This window comes from Hyperolius riggenbachi, chromosome 10, assembly GCF_040937935.1.
Source record: "Hyperolius riggenbachi isolate aHypRig1 chromosome 10, aHypRig1.pri, whole genome shotgun sequence".
Taxonomy (NCBI): Eukaryota; Metazoa; Chordata; class Amphibia; order Anura; family Hyperoliidae; genus Hyperolius; species Hyperolius riggenbachi.
In genome coordinates this window covers 30,061,726-30,075,714 of record NC_090655.1, presented here as the reverse complement: position 1 = coordinate 30,075,714, position 13,989 = coordinate 30,061,726, and the positions used below count along the sequence as shown (strand labels likewise).

The following is a 13,989-nucleotide window of genomic DNA, read 5'->3' as shown; positions in this document are numbered from 1 at the left end:
CTACTGTCGGCTCAATGTCCGCCCAGCGGATCGTTCAGAAACAGCCTTATCAGTCTGCCGACAGCGCGTACACACGTGCTACTGTCAGCTGAATGTCCGCCCAGCGGATCGTTCAGGAACAGCCTTATCAGTCTGCCAACAGCGCGTACACACGTGCTACTGTCGGCTCAATGTCCGCCCAGCGGATCGTTCAGAAACAGCCTTATAAGTCTGCCGACAGCGCGTACACACGTGCTACTGACGGCTGAATGTCCGCCCAGCGGATCGTTCAGGAACAGCCTTATCAGTCTGCCGACAGCGTGTACACACGTGCTACTGTCAGCTGAATGTCCGTCCAGCGGATCGTTCAGGAACAGCATTATCAGTCTACCGACAGCGCGTACACACGTGCTACTGTCGGCTCAATGTCCACCCAGCGGATCGTTCAGGAACAGCCTTATCAGTCTGCCGACAGCGCGTATATACGCGCTACTGTCGGCTCAATGTCCGCCCAGCGGATCATTCAGAAACAGCCTTATCAGTCTGCCGACAGCGCGTACACACGTGCTACTGTCGGCTGAATGTCCGCCCAGTGGATCGTTCAGGAACAGCCTTATCAGTCTACCGACAGCGCGTACACACGTGCTACTGTCGGCTGAATGTCCACCCAGCGGATCGTTCAGAAACAGCCTTATCAGTCTGCCGACAGCGCGTACACACGTGCTACTGTCAGCTGAATGTCCGCCCAGCGGATCGTTCAGGAACAGCCTTATCAGTCTGCCAACAGCGCGTACACACGTGCTACTGTCGGCTCAATGTCCGCCCAGCGGATCGTTCAGAAACAGCCTTATAAGTCTGCCGACAGCGCGTACACACGTGCTACTGACGGCTGAATGTCCGCCCAGCGGATCGTTCAGGAACAGCCTTATCAGTCTGCCGACAGCGTGTACACACGTGCTACTGTCAGCTGAATGTCCGTCCAGCGGATCGTTCAGGAACAGCATTATCAGTCTACCGACAGCGCGTACACACGTGCTACTGTCGGCTCAATGTCCACCCAGCGGATCGTTCAGGAACAGCCTTATCAGTCTGCCGACAGCGCGTATATACGCGCTACTGTCGGCTCAATGTCCGCCCAGCGGATCATTCAGAAACAGCCTTATCAGTCTGCCGACAGCGCGTACACACGTGCTACTGTCGGCTGAATGTCCGCCCAGTGGATCGTTCAGGAACAGCCTTATCAGTCTACCGACAGCGCGTACACACGTGCTACTGTCGGCTCAATGTCAGCCCAGCGGATCGTTCAGAAACAGCCTTATCAGTCTGCCGACAGCGCGTACACACGTGCTACTGTCAGCTGAATGTCCGCTCAGCGGATCGTTCAGGAACAGCCTTATCAGTCTGCCGACAGCGCGTATATACGTGCTACTGTCGGCTCAATGTCAGCCCAGCGGATCGTTCAGGAACAGCCTTATCAGTCTGCCGACAGCGCGTACACACGTGCTACTGTCGGCTGAATGTCCGCCCAGCGGATCGTTCAGAAACAGCCTTATCAGTCTGCCGACAGCGCGTACATACACACGTGCTACTGTCGGCTGAATGTCCGCTCAGCGGATCGTTCAGGAACAGCCTTATCAGTCTGCTGACAGCGCGTACACACGTGCTACTGACGGCTGAATGTCCGCCCAGCGGATCGTTCAGAAACAGCCTTATCAGTCTGCCGACAGCGCGTACACACATGCTACTGACGGCTGAATGTCCGCCCAGCGGATCGTTCAGAAACAGCCTTATCAGTCTGCCGACATCACGTACACACGTGCTACTGAAGGCTGAATGTCCTCCGAGCGGATCGTTCAGGAACAGCCTTATCAGTCTGCCGACAGAGCGTACACACGTGCTACTGTCGGCTGAATGTCCGCCCAGCAGATCGTTCAGAAACAGCCTTAACAGTCTGCCGACAGCGCGTACACACGTGCTACTGTCAGCTGAATGTCCGCCCAGCGGATCGTTCAGAAACAGCCTTATCAGTCTGCCAACAGCGCGTACACACGTGCTACTGTCGGCTCAATGTCCGCCCAGCGGATCGTTCAGAAACAGCCTTATCAGTCTGCCGACAGCGCGTACACACGTGCTACTGACGGCTGAATGTCCGCCCAGCGGATCGTTCAGGAACAGCCTTATCAGTCTGCCGACAGCGCGTACACACGTGCTACTGTCAGCTGAATGTCCGCCCAGCGGATCGTTCAGGAACAGCCTTATCAGTCTGCCGTCAGCGCATACACACATGCTACTGTCGGCTGAATGTCCGTCCAGCGGATCGTTCAGGAACAGCATTATCAGTCTACCGACAGCGCGTACACACGTGCTACTGTCGGCTCAATGTCAGCCCAGCGGATCGTTCAGAAACAGCCTTATCAGTCTGCCGACAGCGCGTGCACACGTGCTACTGTCAGCTGAATGCCTACCCAGTGGATCGTTCAGAAACAGCCTTATCAGTCTGCCGACAGCGCGTACACACGTGCTACTGTCGGCTGAATGTCCGCTCAGCGGATCGTTCAGGAACAGCCTTATCTGTCTGCCGACAGCGCGTACACACGTGCTACTGACGGCTGAATGTCCGCCCAGCGGATCGTTCAGGAACAGCCTTATCAGTCTGCCGACAGCGCGTACACACGTGCTACTGTCGGCTGAATGTCCGCCCAGCGGATCGTTCAGGAACAGCCTTATCAGTCTGCCGACAGCGCGTACACACATGCTACTGACGGCTGAATGTCCGCCCAGTGGATCGTTAAGAAACAGCCTTATCAGTCTGCCGACATCACGTACACACGTGCTACTGAAGGCTGAATGTCCTCCGAGCGGATCGTTCAGGAACAGCCTTATCAGTCTGCCGACAGAGCGTACACACGTGCTACTGTCGGCTGAATGTCCGTCCAGCGGATCGTTCAGGAACAGCCTTATCAGTCTACCGACAGCGCGTACACACGTGCTACTGTCGGCTCAATGTCCGCCCAGCGGATCGTTCAGAAACAGCCTTATCAGTCTGCCGACAGCGCGTACACACGTGCTACTGTCAGCTGAATGTCCGCCCAGCGGATCGTTCAGAAACAGCCTTATCAGTCTGCCAACAGCGCGTACACACGTGCTACTGTCGGCTGAATGTCCGCCCAGCGGATCTTTCAGGAACAGCCTTATCAGTCTACCGACAGCGCATACACACGTGCTACTGTCGGCTCAATGTCCGCCCAGCGGATCGTTCAGAAACAGCCTTATCAGTCTGCCGACAGCGCGTACACACATGCTACTGACGGCTGAATGTCCGCCCAGCGGATCTTTCAGGAACAGCCTTATCAGTCTACCGACAGCGCGTACACACGTGCTACTGTCGGCTCAATGTCCACCCAGCGGATCGTTCTGGAACAGCCTTATCAGTCTGCCGACAGCGCGTATATACGCGCTACTGTCGGCTCAATGTCCGCCCAGCGGATCATTCAGAAACAGCCTTATCAGTCTGCCGACAGCGCGTACACACGTGCTACTGTCGGCTGAATGTCCGCCCAGTGGATCGTTCAGGAACAGCCTTATCAGTCTACCGACAGCGCGTACACACGTGCTACTGTTGGCTCAATGTCAGCCCAGCGGATCGTTCAGAAACAGCCTTATAAGTCTGCCGACAGCGCGTACACACGTGCTACTGTCAGCTGAATGTCCGCTCAGCGGATCGTTCAGGAACAGCCTTATCAGTCTGCCGACAGCGCGTATATACGTGCTACTGTCGGCTCAATGTCCGCCCAGCGGATCGTTCAGAAACAGCCTTATCAGTCTGCCGACAGCGCGTACACACGTGCTACTGTCGGCTGTATGTCCGCCCAGCGGATCGTTCAGGAACAGCCTTATCAGTCTACCGACAGCGCGTACACACATGCTACTGTCGGCTTAATGTCCGCCCAGCGGATCGTTCAGAAAAAGCCTTATCAGTCTGCCGACAGCGCGTACACACGTGCTACTATCGGCTGAATGTCCGCCCAGTGGATCGTTCAGGAACAGCCTTATCAGTCTGCCGACAGCGCGTACACACGTGCTACTGTCGGCTGAATGTCCGCCCAGCGGATCATTCAGGAACAGCCTTATCAGTCTGCCGACAGCGCGTACACACGTGCTACTGTCGGCTGAATGTCCGCCCAGCGGATCATTCAGGAACAGCCTTATCAGTCTACCGACAGCGAGTACACACGTGCTACTGACGGCTGAATGTCCGCCCAGCGGATCGTTCAGGAACAGCCTTATCAGTCTGCCGACAGCGCGTACACACGTGCTACTGACGGCTGAATGTCTGCCCAGCGGATCGTTCAGGAACAGCCTTATCAGTCTGCCGACAGCGCGTACACACGTGCTACTGTCAGCTGAATGTCCGCCCAGCGGATCGTTAAGGAACAGCCTTATCAGTCTGCCGTCAGCGCATACACACATGCTACTGTCGGCTGAATGTCCGTTCAGCGGATCGTTCAGGAACAGCATTATCAGTCTACCGACAGCGCGTACACACGTGCTACTGTCGGCTCAATGTCCACCCAGCGGATCGTTCAGAAACAGCCTTATCAGTCTACCGACAGCGCGTACACACGTGCTACTGTCGGCTCAATGTCCACCCAGCGGATCGTTCAGGAACAGCCTTATCAGTCTGGCGACAGCGCGTACACACGTGCTTCTGTCAGCTGATTGTCCGCCCAGCAGATCGTTCAGAAACAGCCTTATCAGTCTGCCGACAGCGCGTACACACGTGCTACTGTCGGCTGAATGTCCGCCCAGCGGATCGTTCAGAAACAGCCTTATCAGTCTGCCGACAGCGCGTACACACGTGCTACTGACGGCTGAATGTTCGCCCAGCGGATCGTTCAGGAACAGCCTTATCAGTCTGCCGACAGCGCGTATATACGTGCTACTGTCGGCTGAATGTCCGCCCAGCGGATCATTCAGAAACAGCCTTATCAGTCTGCCGACAGCGCGTACACACGTGCTACTGTCGGCTGAATGTCCGCCCAGTGGATCGTTCAGGAACAGCCTTATCAGTCTACCGACAGCGCGTACACACGTGCTACTGTCGGCTCAATGTCAGCCCAGCGGATTGTTCAGAAACAGCCTTATCAGTCTGCCGACAGCGCGTACACACGTGCTACTGTCAGCTGAATGTCCGCTCAGCGGATCGTTCAGGAACAGCCTTATCAGTCTGCCGACAGCGCGTACACACGTGCTACTGACGGCTGAATGTCCGCCCAGCGGATCGTTCAGGAAGAGCCTTATCAGTCTTCCGACAGCGCGTATATACGTGCTACTGTCGGCTCAATGTCCGCCCAGCGGATCGTTCAGAAACAGCCTTATCAGTCTGCCGACAGCGCGTACACACGTGCTACTGACGGCTGAATGTCCGCCCAGCGGATCGTTCAGGAACAGCCTTATCAGTCTACCGACAGCGCGTACACACGTGCTACTGTCAGTTGAATGTCCGCCCAGCGGATCGTTCAGAAACAGCCTTATCAGTCTGCCGACAGCGCGTACACACGTGCTACTGTCGGCTGAATGTCCGCCCAGCGGATCGTTCAGGAACAGCCTTATCAGTCTGATGACAGCGCGTATATACGTGCTACTGTCGGCTGAATGTCCGCTCAGCGGATCGTTCAGAAAAAGCCTTATCAGTCTGCCGACAGCGCATACACACATGCTACTGTCGGCTGAATGTCCGCCCAGCGGATCGTTCAGAAACAGACTTATCAGTCTGCCGACAGCACGTACACACGTGCTACTGTCGGCTGAATGTCCGTCCAGCGGATCGTTCAGGAACAGCCTTATCAGTCTACCGACAGCGCGTACACATGTGCTACTGTCGGCTCAATGTCCGCCCAGCGGATCGTTCAGAAACAGCCTTATCAGTCTGCCGACAGCGCGTACACACGTGCTACTGTCGGCTGAATGTCCGCCCAGCGGATCGTTCAGGAACAGCCTTATCAGTCTGCCGACAGCGCGTACACACGTGCTACTGTCGGCTGAACGTCTGCCCAGCGGATCGTTCAGGAACAGCCTTATCAGTCTGCCGACAGCGCGTACACACGTGCTACTGACGGCTGAATGTCCGCCCAGCGGATCGTTCAGGAATAGCCTTATCAGTCTGCCAACAGCGCGTATATACGTGCTACTGTCGGCTCAATGTCCGCCTAGCGGATTGTTCAGAAACAGCCTTATCAGTCTACCGACAGCGCGTACACACATGCTACTGTCGGCTGAATGTCCACCCAGCGGATCGTTCAGAAACAGCCTTATCAGTCTGCCGACAGCGCGTACACACGTGCTACTGTCAGCTGAATGTCCGCCCAGCGGATCGTTCAGGAACAGCCTTATCAGTCTGCCAACAGCGCGTACACACGTGCTACTGTCGGCTCAATGTCCGCCCAGCGGATCGTTCAGAAACAGCCTTATCAGTCTGCTGACAGCACGTACACACGTGCTACTGTCAGCTGAATGTCCGTCCAGCGGATCGTTCAGGAACAGCCTTATCAGTCTACCGACAGCGCGTACACACGTGCTACTGTCGGCTCAATGTCCGCCCAGCGGATCGTTCAGAAACAGACTTATCAGTCTGCCGACAGCACGTACACACGTGCTACTGTCAGCTGAATGTCCGTCCAGCGGATCGTTCAGGAACAGCCTTATCAGTCTACCGACAGCGCGTACACACGTGCTACTGACGGCTCAATGTCCGCCCAGCGGATCGTTCAGGAATAGCCTTATCAGTCTGCCAACAGCGCGTATATACGTGCTACTGTCGGCTCAATGTCCGCCTAGCGGATTGTTCAGAAACAGCCTTATCAGTCTGCCGACAGCGCGTACACACGTGCTACCGTCGGCTGAATGTCCGCCCAGCGGATTGTTCAGGAACAGCCTTATCAGTCTACCGACAGCGCGTACACACATGCTACTGTCGGCTCAATGTCCGCCCAGCGGATCGGTCAGAAACAGCCTTATCAGTCTGCCGACAGCGCGTACACACGTGCTACTGACGGCTGAATGTCCGCCGAGCGGATTGTTCAGGAACAGCCTTATCAGTCTGCCAACAGCGCGTATATACGTGCTACTGTCGGCTCAATGTCCGCCTAGCGGATTGTTCAGAAACAGCCTTATCAGTCTGCCGACAGCGCGTACACACATGCTACTGTCGGCTCAATGTCCGCCCAGCGGATCGGTCAGAAACAGCCTTATCAGTCTGCCGACAGCGCGTACACACGTGCTACTGACGGCTGAATGTCCGCCCAGCGGATTGTTCAGGAACAGCCTTATCAGTCTACCGACAGCGCGTACACACATGCTACTGTCAGCTCAATGTCCACCCAGCGGATCGTTCAGAAACAGCCTTATCAGTCTGCCGACAGCGCGTACACACATGCTACTGACGGCTGAATGTCCGCCCAGCGGGAGGGTCCGGAAGACCCGTCGTTTGCGGCGGTATGGCGTGTGTACGCACCTTTAGAAGAGGATCAGAATGGCTGCCAGGCACATGGTATTGATTAAAATGAAATAAACATGGCAGCCTCCATATCCCTCTCACTTCAGTTGTCCTTGAATTAATGGGGCTGAACCAAGAAAGGTGTGGTCTATCAAGTAGAGCACATTTCTCTTATGCTGGGTAGAGCACATGTAGAGCACATGTCTTATGCTGGGTACACACGATACGTTTTTCCGCTCGATAGATGGATTCGATAGATAATTCCCGACATGTCGATATTCCTTCCGATTGATTCTGCGCTCGATTTCTCATAGAAGTGAATGGTAAGAAAAACGAGCGGAAGATAATAGAATCGAGTGCAGAATCGAGTGGAGAAAAACGTATCGTGTGTACCCAGCATAAGTCCATCCTAAACACCGACAAGAATGTGGCCCTTGAGGACTGGAGTTCGACACCTGTGCTCTATAGGATCCTGAGGCTTCCCAGGTAAATATCTGTTTTTTTAAGATCCCAATTTGCCTCTGGTTTTCTTTCCTGAAGCCATTAAAAAAAAAAGAAAAAGAAAATAGATTCCTATCTCAGTGTGAGAGGCTTCCCGCTTCTTCATGCACCGTCCAGTGCTGGGTCCTTTGGTGTCTTCAGAGTGTTAGCATGTCCATGGATGACCGTGGCAGTATTGCGCATGTGCAAGTCCATGCAGGCCCATTGATTAAAGCGGTCATGCACAGAGGAAAAAAGCTGCCCATGTGAACCTTCATTCTACTAGTCCTGTGTAAACCTGCTCACACATGCACAGTGGAAACACGCTTGTTCACAATGGCGCTTGCACACTGAAGAAACATATTCGAACCACCGAATGTTTAAAGGGTCCCCGTGCTGGAACAGTACAGCGTATGAAGATACACAAAGCCTGTGGACTATCCAGAGACTTCCTAGTACTGAGGTAAGTATCTTCCACTCTTCAGGACAGAGAATGTTATTTGCGATGCAGTATTTACCCTCGTAGGATAGGGAGCCAGGTACAGGTGCCCTCAGTATCGGTAGCCAGGAATAGGTGTCCCCAGTATAGGTAGCCAGATATAGGTGCCCCACTATAGATTAGCCAGTTATAGGTGCCACAGTATAGGTTAACCAGTTATAGGTGGTGCAGTATAGGTTAGCCAGATATAGGTACCCCAGTGTAGGTTAACCAGCTATAGGTGCCCCAGTATAGGTAGCCAGGTATAGGTGCCCCCAGTATAGGTAGCCAGGCATAGGCGCTCTAGTATAGGTAGCCAGGTATTGGTGCCCCAGTATAGGTATCCAGGTATAGGTGCCCCAGTATAGGTAGCCAGGTATAGGTGCCCCAAGCATAGGTAGCCAGGTATAGGTGCCCCAAGCATAGGTAGCCAGGTACAGGTGCCCCAGTATAGCTAGCCAGGCATAGGTGCCCCAGTATAGGTAGCCAGATATAGGTGGCCCAGTATAGGTAGCCAGATATAGGTGCCCCAGTATAGGTAGCCAGATATAGGTGCCCCAGTATAGGTAGCCAGGTATAGTTGCCCCCTCTCCCCAGTTTTGGCAGGCTAAGGGATTACAGTGAAGGAGGGGGTAGAAACGGGCACCCAGGGACTCAGCCGCAGGGAGGGGGCCTGACTCCTCCCTCCCTCTCCCTGGGACCCCCTCTTTGCTTCCCCCTCCATTGAAAAGATTTGTGGCAGCGGAAAGCCTCGTAGTGCAAAATCACCTTCCGGGCTCCATGCGATGTTCACTGCCGCCAGGCTGCTCTGCGGCGCTACAGACAGAGCAGCCTAGCCGGAGTGGACACTGCATGGAGCCCGGAAGGTGAGTTTGCACTACGAGGCTTCCTGCAGCCACAAATCTTTTCAATTGAGGGGGAAGCCTGGAGGAGTTCCCCAGCAGAGGTAGGGAGGAGTTGGGCCCCCTCCCCACGACTGAGTCCATGTGTGCCCACTTCTCCTATCTACATCACTGCGGTGACTGCGCCCCCCTCCATCACTGCGCCCCAGGCGGACACCTGCTTTGTCCACCCATAGAAACGGGGATGCTTCTGGATTGCTTTCAGGGCCAGTACAAGGAATGAGGGTCTTCCTATATAATCTATTGAGACGATGAGCAGTCTGGTTCATTATTATTCCAGAGTAATATGTCCAATCCCCTAGCGACTCGCTATTGGTGACACATTGGTGGTGAGGAATCACCAGGATGCAGCTACCTGTCAGCCTGTAAAGATACAGGTCCCAAGAGGGATGAATGTGCTTACTAAGCACACAGGCAGCTTAAAATCAATGCTGCCTTCTAGCAAAGCCAAGCTGCCAATCTAAGCAAGCAGTTTAACCCAAGCAGATCCGCAAAACGCTAGAGGTTTGTGAAGCAGATTTTCAGAGTGATTCCTAGGCATGTTTAGGGCCTATTTACACTTGTACATTTTCAGAGCGATTTCAGCATTGCTGAAAATCGATAGCGGTTTGAAAAACATTTCTAGAATGAACGTATATGAAAGGGTTCTCATCTAAGCGATTTGCTGAGTTGCCTGCGATTCTGGAGCGATTCTGCAGGCTAAATTGAACTAGAAATCACAAAACGCTAATCACCGAAAAAACACTTTCTATACAGTGGAAAATCGCTAGGAAAAAAACCCTAGAAAATCGATCAGCGTTTGCGTTAGCGATTTCTAGTGTGAATGGACGCTTAGAGAGGTTTTCTAAACATGCCTAGCATTTTTGGGTGCGTTTTTGTGTAGCAGATTTCATATATTGTTACAGTAAAGCTGTTACTGAACAGCTTCTGTAACAAAAACGCTTGGAAAACCACTCTGATCTGGCGTTTTTCCTATACTTTAACATTGAGGTAGAAAAGCCTCAGAAATCTAAAAAATGCTGCAGCCCCCGAACCGCTCTGGTATGCACCAGCCCATTAAAATACATTACCCAAGCGTTTGTCAAAACGGCCAGCGTTTTTAAAAACGCTCCAAAAACCGCTGTGGTGTGCACCAGCTCTAATGGTGGCCACTAATGATCCAATCTTTTTCATCCAATTTTACCAAATCTATGTAGTAGAAGGGTAAACTGAGTGAAAATATTGAATGGCTAATTTGGTCAGTCCCTTATATTACATACAAATGGTATGATTGGATGAAAAAGATTGGCTCATTAGTGAGCACCACAAGACACAGAGGCTTTACATATTATTCTGATGCAAAGATTGGCAGCCAGTCTGTTAAAAGGCAGCATTGATTTTAAAGGGGGTTCACTACTTAGCACAAATTCATCCCTCTACACGAGTCCTTGTGGCTAAATTCACATTGGACTGCTGCATTGCCTTGCGTTATAATGTACACATAAAGTTAGCAAAGATTAACAGACTGTGGCAAGTGATGTAAAGGCCCGTACACACGCCTGAAAGAGGAACTCCAGCCTAAACAAACATACGGTCATTAAGTTACATTAGTTATGTTAATTAAAATAGATAGGGAATATAATCTCGTACACACACAGTTTTAAAAGAACAGGCAAATGTTTGATTTCATGATGGCAGCCATCTTTTTGGTTGAAAGGAGTTGACAGGGAGCATGAGACACAGTTCCAACTGTCCTGTGTCCTGAGCACCTCTTCCAGTTGCTAGGCAACGTGAATAACAACTTTAGATTGTAAGCTTGCAAGGGAAGGGCTCTCTCCCCCTTTTGTGTGTTGGAAATCATTATACATTTTATTCATCATGTTATTTTTATCACTGTCATTACCACTTCTGTATTTTGTATTCTGTATAATTTCTTGTATTTTGTCACTAATTATGTATCTTGTATATTAGTGTACACCATTGTCTGTATTATGTACCCCATGTTTGTTTCTTACTTTGTACAGCGCCACGAGTATGTTGGCGCTTTATAAATCAATAATAATAATAGGAAATCCCATCATGCTCTGCACAACATTAGGGAAAAAAAGGCAGGGCTTTTTTTCTTTAATGGGTGGAGCTTAGCTAAAAATGCAGCTAAAAATGATGCTTTGGTAAGAAAAACAAAGTTATGATGCTGTGATACTGTTAAAGAAACACCAGGGGCTTGATTCACAAAGCCGTGCAAACTGTTTTGCATGGGTGTGCTAAACAGTTAGCATGTGAAGTGCCGTTCGCGGATTTTTGCGCATGCAAACTGCCGCGATTCGCGCGATCGCGGACTTTTGCACGTGCAATTTGCCGAGATTCGCGGCAAACTGTGCACGCAAAAGTCCACGATCGCGCGAATCGCGCCACTTTGCACGCGCAAAAGTCCACGAACGGCACTTCACGTGCTAACTGTTTAGCACACCCGTGCAAAACAGTTTGCACAGCTGTGTGAATCAAGTTCCAAGCCTTTTCAGTTCTGCTGAGTAGATTTTTAGTCCGGAGGTTCACTTTAACCTCCTGAGCGATTTTGCATTGTCAGTCTTCCCCCGCGCTAATTTATTAGTTAAAATGTGTCCATTACATACTAGCTAGCACTAGGCTAGCTAGTATTTTCTGCCGGCACCTCCAGACACCCCCCCCCCCCCCCGATTGCCTGCTGGATACTTTACCCTGCCTGGATCCCGCGATACGAGCAGCCTTCCCGCTCAGCTCATCTTCACTATGAGGAGGATCGTTACATGACATCATGCGCAGTCCAGATCCTCCCCAGAGTGAGGCCCGGAGCTAAGCGGGAGGCTGCTCGATCGCTGGATCCCGGTGTGGTAATGTATCCAGTGGGCAATCGGGGGTACCGGAAGACAATACTAGCTAACGTACTGCTAGCTAGTATCTAATGAAAGCATTATAAATAATAAATTAAATCTGGGGGGGGTTCCGATCGATGGCAAAACTTCTGCATTGCATTAGTGTAACGATTGTGGAATTCTCTCCGTGATCAGCGCACAAGACGTGTGCGCTGACACTGCGGAAATCCTCCACAAACGTATAATTTGCGGAAACCCAGCAGGAGGTGCAATGCACCTGTAGAGGGAAATTCCTGTCGACAGGGGGAGCTGTGGAGTGCAGAGGAACAGCTCCTCTGCCCTACCACACACGCCAGACAGGAATTGCACGAAGGGACGGAACGCAATTGCAAGAGAGGCGATTGAGAATGAGCACAGAGACAGATTGTATGTGTGTGCACCAAACTAGTCGCCAACCCGCGACGGTGCACACACCACAGCAGATATGAAGTAGGAACGCGATCGCGAGAGGTGCGATCGCCAGACGTGACACAAGGTTACAGCAAGGCAGAGCACGAGAGTAGCAAAGGCACAGCAAATCATACAATGAGGAGATACGGAAAATAACAAACGCTAGCTAAACGCGAACACCGCACTCATTCGCAACAGTGCACGCTTTTATGCGCGGTCTCCACGTGATAAGCACAATAGAGACAAACACGCCTAACTAACCACCGACAGACAAACATGAAACAGAGGACGCGAGCGCTTGCTTAACGGTTACCTCACCGAGCCTCCAGCAAGCGTTCGTAGCAGACAAGACAGACACACGAAAACATGAATAAGCGAACGATAGGATCCACAGCACTAGCGAAAAGTGGCTAGCGCGATCTAGGAAGACAGAACAGAAGGATCCACAGCACTAGCGCAGGATGCTAGTGCGATCCAGGTACAGAGTAGCAGAACAGAAGGATCCACAGCACTAGCGCAGGATGCTAGTGCGATCCAGGTACAGAGTAGCAGAACAGAAGGATCCACAGCACTAGCGCAAGAGGCTGGTGCGATCCAGGGAAACAGATCAGAAGGGGCTACCAGTAACAACCGCTGTTCCGGTTAGCACCCAGACACACAGAACGATTTCCTGTCGACCACCGCTGGGACAGGACAATCGCAACAGACAAACAAAACAGATAAGCAATCCTAACTGCACTCGGGAACCTACCGAGTGCAGTCCCAGGAATTACTCTTAAGCTGATATTCAAACAAGGAGCAAGGCTGACACTCTCCAGAGTGTTTCACAGGAGGAATCCTTATGACCAGCAACTTACTGTGGTATCACATAGTATTTATAGAGCAAGCCCACAAGGGATGTGGCTAGGCAATCTGCATGACAAACATATGCAAATTCCTCAGCAGCAAGTTGCAATACTGACAAAAGGTCTCTCTTCCAGAGACCTGCAGAATGCAGACCTGAACAGTGGTCAAAAGGCTGCCTGTCTGCGCAGGCAGCCACGCGGATCCTCACAATTAGCAAGAGCTTTTCAAATCACTGGCACGTAAAAAGTTCTTGTAGTGTGAACAGCCCTAAATGGCTTCAGCCAACCACTAACCACCAGTGAAGAAAAGTCTTTGGGTATCATAGTCTATGAAAAATGGTTAAGAAATCATAAAGTCTGCCAGGGTATGTAAACTTATGAGCACAACTGTAAATGTGTTTGGAGATAAAATGTTATAATACATTGATTATTTCATCAATCTGTGCTTCCTATCCAGGGCAGTTTCTAGGCTAAATTGCTTCCAGGGGGAGGGTGTAAAATTTGCAATGCCCCCAATGTTATTTGCGAT

General features: G+C 51.7%; 1 protein-coding gene across 1 annotated transcript in view; it reads right to left on the bottom strand.

Annotated features, from left to right (window-relative positions):
- The window catches only part of TIAL1 (TIA1 cytotoxic granule associated RNA binding protein like 1), a 76,933-nt gene that overhangs the window by 59,961 nt on the left and 2,983 nt on the right, over positions 1–13,989 (bottom strand). The window lies entirely within an intron of this gene.